General features: G+C 43.2%; 1 protein-coding gene across 4 annotated transcripts in view; it reads right to left on the reverse strand.

Annotated features, from left to right (window-relative positions):
• UBAP1 (ubiquitin associated protein 1) overlaps nucleotides 1-1,211 on the reverse strand; it is a 65,567-nt gene extending 64,356 nt beyond the window's left edge. For all 4 annotated transcript variants that reach the window (XM_059411480.1, XM_059411477.1, XM_059411479.1 and 1 more), the window contains exon 1: nucleotides 1,026-1,211. The gene's annotated coding sequence lies outside the window, so the exon portion shown is untranslated. The remainder of the gene's footprint in view (nucleotides 1-1,025) is intronic.
• Nucleotides 1,212-11,483: the final 10,272 nt, after the last annotated feature.

The raw sequence follows: 11,483 nt of genomic DNA on the forward strand, positions 1-11,483 counted from the left end.
GCCTGCCTCTCCATCTACTTGTGATTTCTCTCTGTCAAATAAATAAATAAAAATATCTTTAAAAAAAAAAAAAAAAAAAGATTAAGTGCCCTGTCTTCCCCCGATCAAATGTGACAAAATTCCAGAAAGAAAGATCCATCATGTCTATCCAATTTCTCAAGTGCTAATAACTACAACTGAGGAAAGAGAGAAAACACTAATAAGTTAGAACACCAAGTATTTAATAGTTAACTAAGTTACCAAATCTCGTTTTCTAACACTCTACGGTGTTTAAAAACTCAAATTTTTATTTCGGCTTAATATAAAATGTATTTTGATTTTCAAGAGGCTAGTCTGTGTGGAGACAATCAAAGGTCAGAGATCCCTGATAGGTATCAAATAAATGACAAGTTGATGTTCCACAGTGAAGATTTGGGACTGCTTCTGAGGCCCAAGTGGATTGTACAGGTAAGTCTCCACCCAGGAAATAAACAAAAGAGCAAATATAAACATACTGGAGAAGACCAGACAACGTCAAAGAAATCCCCAAAGACCCCTCACCCTGGCTCCTGGTTCCTCCCTTTCTCCCTAATCTCAACGCCTCTGGGAGAAGTAAATCTGCATCTCACTTCCCTAACTCAATCTCAACTCCCTATCACTCGCCTTCTTTACTAAAACCTGGATCCTCCTCCCCGACATCCTCTAATTTCCACCTAGCTCTCACTCCAGCCAGATACACATTTACTGCGCCTGTCTTCCAGTAAGGTATTAGTCCCCTTAATCCGAATTCATTTTGCGCATCCCATCTGCCTTCCGCCCTTTCAACTCTGGTCCCCTTACTCCGACCTTTCTCCCAGAATCCTCACCAAGTCACGGATCTCTGGCCCCTTTTTCTCCTACCCCCTCAACTATACCTCCTTTCTTCCCACTTAGCCTCCAACCTCTTCCCAGGGAATCCTCCCGGTTCAGTCTCCCGGTACCGGTCCCCTCCCCCAACTCCGCCCCTCCCCCCCCCCCCCACTTCTCCCAGCGGGAGGCCCCCTCACCTGAACGCCGCTGCCCCTGTCGTCCCAGAAGCCGAAACGCGCTGGCGCCGAACGGCCTTTCAGGCTCGGTCCCCGCTGAGCTCCAGACGGCCCTAGGGAAAGCGAACGCCACCACCTCCAACTCTGCCCGCCCCGGGCCAGGCCGTCACCGTAGCCACTGCCAGTACCACAGCCGCCATGTTGAAGTCCTACTTCCCTCCTCCTTCCCCTCACCACTCCGCCTCTTTGGGCGTCTGGCGTCACGGCGCCGCGCTCCACCCTCCCTGGGCCAATGGGAGGAGCCGACAGTGACGTAACTAATCTCTCTTCCACGCCCCACAACTCCAGTTACCTGGACCGCTGCAATTGGAATGGGTGGACCTTGCAATGGGAAGGCTGGGGGTCACTGAAAGGGTAAGGTGTAGAGGCTGGGGCCCAGGTAAGAACCTGAGAGGTTGGAACCGCCAAGGGACGCACAAAGACTTGCTAATGAGACCTATTTGGGAATCAGAATATCTGGCTTCTTGTCCGAGTCCGTGGTCTGGTCTTTCCGGGCCTCATTTTCCTCGTTTACAAAGGTTGGGTTGAAAGGCGACCTCTAAATCTCCCTCCATTGTGACATCCAGCGGTTTAAACTAGGTAATCCAATCCCAGACATTTACTGCCGTCTGCATTTATTGGATGTCACTTGGAATCAGGTGCATAGAGGGTTCATAACTGCATAAAATGAATCTTTGTTCCCAAAAGTTCCTACTTGGTAAGAGAAATCGAAGCATTAACAGTTAACTCTTCGAAAAATCAGAGAGTGATAATGACCTGACAGGTGCATTAATTGCTCTGGAAAAATTGGTTTTTGGCTAAGAGGTTAGGAAAGATTTACATCTCTACACTCTCTGGGTACATAAAGAATGTGTAGATTCTCGTGCCTAATTCTTCAGCCCTGTTTTCAGAATTCCAGAGAAGATCATATTCGTATTTTGAAGGATGCAGCGATTTTAATCCACAATGAAAGAAGGTGGGCATTCCAGAAGGGGGAATTTAAAGTAAGCAGAGAATAGCAAATCATCAATTCTGGATTATTTGCTGATTTAATTCAGCAAATAATGGGCAGCGATAGAAGGTTTGTGGAAGAGCAATGAGCTGAACAAAACTCTTCATCAGGAGAATTAAAATGGCATCAGTGAATAAAATGGACTGGAGACTCCGTGGCAGACTTATGCACTGAGTAAAAGATTCACACCTGAACTAAAGCAGAGACAGCAGGGGTGGAGACTAGGGAATGAACTGAACCAAGATTTAGGGGACTCACTCAACAATATTTTCATGTGGAGACCTGCTGCATGAAAGAATAAATGATAAAGAAGAAAAGCCAAGTTCTGGGGGTCTATTTTTAACAGAAACAAGAATGAAGTAAGGTTTACTGAAGTACTAAGAGAAGTAAAAATGAGTTCAGCTGTCCAAATTATGATGGAGGGATGCTCAGGAGGGAATGTGACCTTAGAAATCAGAAAGAGGTAAGGACTACACATGTGTGGTATACTGATACTCCTTGGGCAATTAAACTTTTCACTCATCATTAAATAAGCATTTACTGATTGCCAGTAGGATACCAAGCACTGTTCTATGTATTCATTGGGCATATAGCAGTATGTAAAAGAACCACCCCTCCCCCCAAAATTCCTGTTTTCACAGTGCTTATATTCTAGAGGAAAATGACTAATAATAATAGTGATAGGTTAAAAAGAAAAACTAAAGCAGAGGGAAGGAAACAGAAAGCATCCATGACTGAAATTTATAAAGAATGGTCAGGAAAAGGCGACATTGAATAAAGACCCGAGTAAAGGAAGTGAAAGATTTGCAGATGTTTAGGAAAAGAAAACGCCAATCCATGGGAATACCAAGTACAAAGGCCCTGAGATGGAAGTTCACCTTCTATATTCTAGGAACAGTGAATGGAATGGAGTGAGTAAAAAGCATAATGGAAGATGAAGTCTGCGAACAGGGGACTAAATCACATACCAATCTGTAGATCATCTTAAGGACTTGGGCCTTTACTGTTAAGTGAACTGAAAGTTATTGGAGAGTTGTGAGCAGAGAAGGGAAATCATCCAACTTTTTAGCGGGATCACTCTAGCTACTACACTGAGCATAAACTAAGGGCAAGGGTGAAAGAAGAAAGGCCATTTATCACAATAATCTAAGTAGGAAATGTAGGTAGTACTACACTACAGAGTTTTAGTAGCACTGAAGGTGATTAGAAATGGTTAGGGTTCTGAGTACATTTTGAATTGGTAGATGAGTAAGAATTAGCTCACAGATTAGATGCACAGTGTGAGGAAATGGAAGAACTCAGGATGACTTTTAAGATTTTTTTACTTCAGTTAAATTCTCGCAGGTTTGGGGAGAATAGAAAATCAGATTAATTAAAATTCCTAAGGATAGGACCCTTTGGAACACTGACAAATAGAGCATGGGAAGAGGAAGCAGATAAAGAATGGAAAAGTAGTGACCAGAGAAGAAGAAAAGGAATCAGAAGTTTATGGTACCATGGAGGATTAGGAAAGGAAAACCTTGGGGATGCCTAGGTGGCTCAGTTGGTTGGACAACTGCCTTTGGCTCAGGTCATAATCCTGGAGTCCCGGGATCGAGTCCCGCATCGGACTCCCAGCTCCATGGGGAGTCTGCTTCTCTCTCTGACCTTTCTCCTTGTTCATGCTCTCTCTCACTGTCTCTCTCTCAAGTAAATAAATAGAATCTTAAAAAAAAAAAAAGAAAAAGAAAAAAGAAAACCTTGGAGGGCTTGGCCTGTGCCTCTTAGAGTAGAACTCCCTGAGACTAGAGACAAGCCTCCCCCATCAGATAAGAACTTTCTAAGATTTCCTCACCAGCCTTGGTCTCCTGACCCAATAATTTTTCCTTCTCCTTCTTGTTTTAGGTGGGCATCTGGTTTCTGACCATCAACTCCTAGGCCAGCCTGCTGTGTCTCCCTATCCCCCATAGACACAAACCCATTCTTAAGAAATGGAAATGAAGGGGTGCCTGGGTGGCTCAGTGGGTTAAAGCCTCTGCCTTTGGTTCAGGTCATGATCCCAGGGTCCTGGAATCGAGCCCTGAATTGGGCTCTCTGCTCTGTGGGGAGCCTGCTTCCTCCTCTTTCTGCCTTTCTGCCTACTTGTGATCTCTGTCTGTCAAATAAATAAGAAAAAATTTTTTAAAATTTTAATTAAAAAAAAAGAAATGAAAATGAAGTGGGAAACAAAAACTACACCTTTCTGGGAATGATTCATCCTTGACAATTTCCATGTGTGAATCCCGAAGGTAATTCTCATGGGTCCAGAAGAGACTGAATTGGACACCAGTCCTCTATTATCCCTGCCTGTCTTTCATCCCCAACGCATCTGGACAGTACCTGCCCACCAGCTCGTCTACAAAGCAGCACTCTAAGCCAAGAACACCAATTTGTACTCCTCCCACTTTTCCTCTTCTTTCTCCCCCACTTCATACACTAGGCTTTTGGGGTGAGTCTAAGAGCAGAGACAGGAAAGACAACAAGCTCTCAATCTTTAGCCATCTAGCATTTACTAAGTCCTACCATATTCCAGCCATCCTGAGTCTACAAAGATACTCTTGAGGAGGTTAAGTAAGGGAATCAGACAGGTGTGCAAATAATGGTAGTACCTGGCAGAAAATTATCTTAGTTCCTAGGTGGCACATTGTATGTATCAGAGTACAGAGGGGAGAAAGTTTGGGTAGACTTGAGAAATCAAGGAAGACGGCATGGAAAATTGAAATATTTAAGTTAGGCCTTAAAAACAGGTAGAATGAAGGATGCCCAAAGCAATGAGTACAAAGCAAGTTAGGCAAAGGCATAGATTTAGGAAAGTTCCATAAAAATTCAGAATCAGTAAAGGTATACATAGGAGAGCAGAGGAAGATAAGATAGGAGAGACCAAGCAAGAAGAGGCTAGCTTGGGTTTAACAGGTGTTTTGTTTTGTTTTGTTTTGTTTTGTTTATTTATTTATTTATTTATTTATTTGACAGAGAGATCACAAGTAGGCAGAGAGAGACGGGGAAGCAGGCTCCCCACTGAGCAGAGAACCCAATGCGGGGCTCAATCCCAGGACCCTGAGATCATGACCCGAGCCAAAGGCAGAGGCTTAACCCACTGAACCACCCAGGTGCCCCTCTTTTTTCTTATTTTTTTTTTTAAGTGATCTCTATACCCAAACAGCCAGGCATCTCTAAGGCTTAAGAGTTCTAAGGCTGTAAGTAAAGTCACTAGCAGCCTTTCCCCTGGGAAATTCAAGAGAAAATTCTGGATAAATCCCTAAAATCTTGAAGATCAGGTTGAAACCCTTTGCTCTTCCCTAAAAGCTCAAGGTAATAGTTAAGGACTCAGGTCTCTCGGTGATCTCTGGGGTTTCTTCTTATTCTGAGATCTATGTGATGACCATCATATGAAGATGCAATTATCCTGATAACCACAAATGGATAAAGATGATTTTGAATTCCAAAAGGATGAAAATATGAACACACATGGTAATTCTAAAATATTAGAAGATGAGCACCTGGCTGGCTCAGTCAGTGGAGCATATGACTCTTGATCTCAGAGTTGTAGGTTTGAGCCTCACATCGGGTAGAGAGAATACTTAAAACTCTTTAAAAAAAAAAAGCGCATTAGGGGATGCCTGGCTGGCTCAGTCAGCAGAGCATTTAATTCTTGATCTTGGGGTTGTGAGTTTGAGTCTCACGTTGAGTATAAAGATTACTTAATAATAAAAAAATAAAATAAAATAAGTATTAGAAGAGAATATAGAAGAATATTTTTTAAATCATTGGTTAGGAAGAACATTTCTAACGACATTTCTAATAACATTTCTTTTTTTTTTTAAGATTTTATTTATTTATTTGACAGAGATCACAAGTAGGCAGAGAGTCAGGCAGAGAGAGAGAAGGAAGCAGGCTCCCTGCTGAGCAGAGAGCCCAATGCGGGCCTCGATCCCAGGACCCTGAGATCATGACCTCAGCTGAAGGCAGCGGCTTAACCCACTGAGCCACCCAGGTGCCCTCTAATAACATTTCTAACGAACATTTCTTTTTTTTTTTTTTGTTTAAAGATTTTTATTTATTTGACAGAGAGAGTTCACAAGTAGATGGAGAGGCAGGTAGAGAGAGAAAGAGAGAGAGAGAGAGAAGCAGGCTCCCCGCTGAGCAGAGAGCCCAATGCGGGACTCGATCCCAGGACCCCGAGATCATGACCTGAGCCGAAGGAAGCGGCTTAACCCACTGAGCCACCCAGGCGCCCCTAACGAACATTTCTAATAACACAAAATTCAGAGCCCATAAAGGAAATAGCTGAAAATTTTGATAATGGCAAAAGATCCCATATGCAAAGTAAAAAGACAAACTGGAAGAAAATATTTGTGATCTGTAATAGAAAAGGGATTAATTTCCCCAATACACAAAAAGCCCCTACAAATCAACAAGAAAAACAGAATAGTTTAATAGAAAAATATTGTATAACTTGTCAAGAGGCAATTCACTTAAAAAGAAATGCAAATGGGGTGCCAGGGTAGCCTACTTAAGTGTCCAACTCTTAATTTTGGCTTAGGTCATGAGATCCTGCCCTATAGTGGGCTCGTACTAAGTGGGGAGCCTGCTTCTCTCTCTGCCTGCCACTCCCCTGCTTGTGTACTCTCTCTCTCTTTGACAAATTAATTAATAAAATCTTTCTTTAAAACTTTAAAAATAAATAAAAGACGATTACATCCAGTGCCATTGTGGATGGAGAAATAAGCATACTTATATACTGTTGATGGCAGTACGAATTGATAAAAATCTTTTGGTAGAGCAGTGGGGCAGTAACTGCCACAATCCATTGTGAAGTAAAAAGCAAATTACAGAATAATGCATATTGTATCCATTTTTTTTTAGATTTTATTTATTTGACAGACAGAGATCACAAGTAGCCAGAGAAGGAGACAGAGAGGAGGAAGCAGATTCCCCACTGAGCAGTGAAAAAGGGCAAGAAGCATGCAAGGATCATCCTGTGGAAGAGTTAAAGACAGGGACCCCTGGGTAGCACAGTCGGTTAAGCTTTTCACTCTTGGTTTCAGCTCAGGTCATGATCTTAGGGTCCTGGGATGGAGCCCCGAGTCGGGCTCCCCACTCAGTGTGGGGTCTGCTTGAGAGTGTCTCTCTCCTCTCTCTCTCTCTGCCCCTCCCACTCGTTCTGTCTCTCCCTCTACCTCTCCCTCAAATAAATAAATCTTTTTAAAAAAGAGTAAAAGACAATTCATTAATACTAAGTAATAGTAAAAGATAATGTTATTAAATGTGTTTAAATGGTGTGGGTAGACTGTCCTGGCCCTGAGCTAAAAGAGCTCTGTCTCTAGTAATCATTCAGCTTATATACCGAGCTCTGCTATACACCAAATGCTGTGCTACGAGGGAACAAAGATTAAATAATACAAGGTTTCAATCATCAAAAATTCGGGGGGCACTTCTTGGTTCAGATAGGTAAGCCTCTGACCCTTGATTTTGGCTCAGGTCATGATCTCAGCGACAGGAGATCCAGCCCCGCATCTGGCTCCATGCTGGAAGTGGGAACCTGCTTAAGACTCTCTCTCCTGGGGCGCCTGGGTGGCTCAGTGGGTTAAAGCCTCTGCTTTCGGCTCAGGTCATGATCCCGGGGTCCTGGGATCGAGCCCCGCGTCAGGCTCTCTGCTCCGGGAGAAGCCTGCTTCCTCCTCTCTCTGCCTGCCTCTCTGCTTACCTGTGATTTCTCTCTGTCAAATAAATAAATAAAATATTTAAAAAAAAAAAGACTCTCTCTCCTTCTTCTGCCCCTCCCCCCACCAGTGGCATATGCATTCCCTCTGTTAAAAAAAAAAAAAAAGAAGAAGAAGAAGAAGAATCTTTGAAGAAAGACGAACATATAAACAGACAGTTACAATACTTACTTAGTGAGCTCGAAGACAAGGCCAGCCGCTAGGCTAAACTGTGACTTTGTCCAGAATAGAAATTCTCATCCTTCTGAGTGGATGCAATGCCAGGCTACAAAGCTTGGCAAATTGAGTGCAGCTGGATTGTAACCCTCTCTGGACCCCTCAGCCAGCTCCTTTTGTGAGCACAAAATACACATCCATACAGAGCCGTGGGTTGAGGAGGTAGAGTCTGGCCCAATGGAAGGAGAGCAAAGGCAGCCTGTGAGGACATGCATCTGTGCAGCAGGAAGCTCGGAAGCTCAGCCTCTGAGCCCAGAATGTCATTAGAAACCTCAATGATTCCATTTGCTTCTGGTTCTGCTGTGACAACGCATTCGCAAAGAAAACCCTCTGCAAGTTTGGAAAGACTCCTTTGGAAGGAAAAATTAACAGATGGTGTTTACAGCTTTGCTTTGGTTCTCCCATCAGTGTGAGTGCCAGATGTTTTTTTCTGGTTTCTAAGATAGTGTATGAGATCAAAAAGGTTCCTTTGCCCAACGATAATGAAATACCAAAATAACTTAAGCGTGAGTATGTGAGCAAGTGAATCCAGGGCCAGTTCAGCAAAGTTTGATTTGCTGCTACGGTGTTACCGTTCTAGTTTTTCCTTTAAATGGTATAACAGCATCAGTGTCCCATAATAGGGGTTTGGCTGGATAAATCCACATGAGACAGTGTTATGCAGCCATTAAAAAGGATGGTATAAGAGTCAAAATTATAAACATAGTAAGATCAGTGGTTGCCAATGGCTAGAGAAGGAGGATAACTAGGTGAAGTACACAGCATTTTTAGGGCCATAAAACTATTCTATATGATACTGTAATGGTGAGTACATGACATTATACATTTGTCAAAATTCATAAAAGTGTATAAAACAAAGGGTGAACCTTAATGTAAACTATGAACTTTAATAATAATGCATCAATACTGGTTCACTAATTGTAACAAATGGACCACACTAATGCAAGGTGTTAGTATTAGGGGAACCTGCAGTGGGTTTGGGGGTTTATGGGAATTCTCCGTATTATCTGCTCAATTTTTTTCTGTAAATCTAAAACTGTTCTAAAAAACGGCTGTTATAGATGTAAACATGAAAAGATGCTTATAAAACATTGCTAAGTTTAATAACTTTACTAACCATATATTCAATATGCTCATTTTTTGTAAAATTATACACACATACACAATATAATTTTGAATTTGAAATTCTGAAAGGACATATGCCAAAATATTTACAGTGGTTAACTCTTGGTGAAGGATTATGGGTAATTTGTCATTTCTCCTTTTTGTTTGCTTATTTAAAAATGCACTGGGGGGGGCACCTGAGTGGCTCAGTGGGTTAAAGCCTCTGCCTTCGGCTCGGGTCATGATCCCAGGGTTCTGGGATTGAGCCCTCTATCAGGCTCTCTGCTCAGTTGGGAGCCTGCTTCCTCCTCTCTCTCTGCCTGCCTCTCTGCCTCCTTGTGATTTCTGTCTGTCAGATAAATAAATAAATCTTTAAAAAAAAAATGCTCTAGGGGTGCCTAGCTGGCTCAGCTTGTAGAACACTGGACTCTTGATATTGGGGTTGTAACGACAAGCCCCACGTTGTGTAGAGATTCCTTAAATACAAAAAGTCTTGGGGCACCCCGGAGGCTTAGTTGATTGGATGTCAGGCATCTGCTCAGGTGAGGATCCCAGAGTCCTGGAATGGAGCCCTACATTGTGAGGGGAGGGGCTCTGCTCCAGAGGAAGTCTGCTTCTGCCCCTCCCTGATGCTCATACTCTCTCTCTCAAATAAATAAACGAAATCTTTTGTTTTTTTAATTTTTTAAAAGACTTTATTTATTTGACAGACAGAGATCACAAGTAGGCAGAGAAGCAGGGAGAGAGAGGAGGAAGCAGGCTCCCTGCTGAGCAGAGAGCCCAATGCAGGGCTCAATCCCAGGACTCCGGGATCATGACCCATGCCAAAGGCTTTAACCCACTGAGCCACCCAGGTGCCCCTAAATAAAATCTTAAAAAAATAATAAAATGAGATTTGAGAGTGGGATCACTCACCAGCCCGCTGACAACAGGGAGACCATCACTAGTGGTAGGTGTTGGATTGCAATTGTTAAAATTTTCACCAGTGATAAATTGGGATGTTTTGCCTGAAGAAAGGAATGCATAGGGGTGGGGAAAAACAACTCAAGCATTTGAGTAGTAATCAGATGTTTGTTGTTGAGAGTAATAGATACTTTGAAGAAATGCTAAGTGTCAAAGTTGAAGAGCCTTTTTCCACAAGGTCGAGTCTATCATCTCCTGCAGCCAGAGGGCAGAAAAACCTGAGGATCAGGATTAGGCCCAGGACTTAATTATATGATTTGCCGAGCTCCAGGGAATTGTCAGTCATAGTAAATTGGCTACACCCAGGTTGGAGTTCTGATTGACAAGGAGTGGAAATGGGAAGCACGGGATGGCAGTATCTGGGTCTATATCTTTACTTGGAAATCTAGAACCTCCAGTTTCCTGGAGGGTTTATAACCTCTAGGCCTTTATAAGTTGCCCACTCCTTCTTGTTAAGGATTAGATTTGGGGGGCGCCTGGGTGGCTCAGTGGGTTAAACCTCTGCCTTCGGCTCAGGTCATGATCTCGGGGTCCTGGGATCAAGCCCCACATGGGTATCTCTGCTCGGCTGGAAGCCCACTTCCCCATCTCTCTCTGCCTGCCTCTCCGCCTACTTGTGATTCTCTCTCTCTGTGCCAAATAAATAAATAAAATCTTTCAAAAAAAAAAAATAGTTTTTGGTGTCCCTGGATGGCTTAGTAGGTTAACTGTCCAACTTTTTTTTTTTTAAGATTTTATTTATTTATTTGACAGAGAGAGATCACAAGTAGGCAGAGAGGCAGGCAGAGACAGAGGGGGAAGCAGGCTCCCTGCTGAGCAGAGGGCCCAATGCGGGGCTCGATCCCAGGACACTGAGTTCATGACCTGAGCCGAAGGCAGCGGCTTTAATCCACTGAGCCACCCAGGCGCCCCTAAATTCTGAGAATTCTGAGGATTGATCTAAGTAGGGCAAAGTTGAACCTCAAGTTAGATAAGGAAGAGATTATCAATATGGGAACATTGTCCTGGGACACAGGATTTATTTATTTATTTATTTACAGATTTTATTTATTTGACAGAGAGAGAGATCACAAGTAGACAGAGAGGCAGGCAGAGAGATGTAAGGGCCTATTCAGCCCCTGCCGCCCCACCCCTGTTGAACAGCCATTTTGTTTATGCAGTAAAACTTAACTGGACCCTGCCCCCCTGGGGAACTTACTTAAAAGCAAGTTGGGGAAACCAGTCCCAGGTAACAAAGCCCAAATAGTAGGATGGGTCAGGTCAGGTAGAAATAACAGCCCAACTGCGGGGATGAGTCCGGTAAGGTGGAGACATCCAATCAGTAAAGCGCGCCTACTGTCTCCTTAGTTACCAAGGAGTGTGGGCCCCACCTTTTGGGCGCCAATTCTGACTAAGGTGATAGGC

The sequence above is a fragment of the Mustela nigripes genome, chromosome 9 (assembly GCF_022355385.1).
Source record: "Mustela nigripes isolate SB6536 chromosome 9, MUSNIG.SB6536, whole genome shotgun sequence".
Lineage (NCBI taxonomy): Eukaryota > Metazoa > Chordata > Mammalia > Carnivora > Mustelidae > Mustela > Mustela nigripes.